Source organism: Plasmopara halstedii, assembly GCF_900000015.1.
Source record: "Plasmopara halstedii genome assembly, contig: Scaffold_470, whole genome shotgun sequence".
Taxonomy (NCBI): Eukaryota; Oomycota; class Peronosporomycetes; order Peronosporales; family Peronosporaceae; genus Plasmopara; species Plasmopara halstedii.
The window spans coordinates 1,179,678-1,180,271 of record NW_020187390.1 but is presented as its reverse complement, the minus strand read 5'-3'; positions in this window follow the sequence as shown (position 1 = coordinate 1,180,271).

The window sequence follows — 594 nt, the reverse complement described above, 5'->3', positions numbered from 1 at the left end:
GTGAATGTGGCATTGAATGCTGAATTCAATTTCAAGTCGGCACGACTTGGTTGGAATGGACACTCCAACAGCTCGTCGAGCGGGTTTATGCCCATGGATCTCAGCAATGCGGAGGACGAGGAAGCAGAGCTCCCGGGCAGCACACAAATATACGACGGTGTTTTGTCTGTGTAGACACCTGCGGAGCGGTTACCCTCTGCGCAAGGCACGTAAAGGTTCTTCGAACCATCGCCCCAACGCCTACCAGTCTGGTTCGTCGCGGGGAAACGATACCACTCAGTAGGCGCGGGGCGACCTACTGGGGAAGCAATGAGTTTTGTTGAGTCTCAAGGAGGCATAGGTCAACAGGGTCCAGCCCCGAAGAGCTCCGTACAATTGAACACGGAACGTGTATGCAAGCCGGGCTTGCTGGTTGTGGAAGCGACTGAAAGGGCTTCGAGAAGCCATGGAATATCCTCATCGATTCCGGTAGTCGGGCAATTAGGCTCGACGCTCCACGATGGAAGGAAATTAGCTGTTTGCTGAGGCGCTGAAAGCGCGGTTAGATGACATCGACACTGTTCGCCTAGCGACTGGGACAAGTGTTACGGTCCT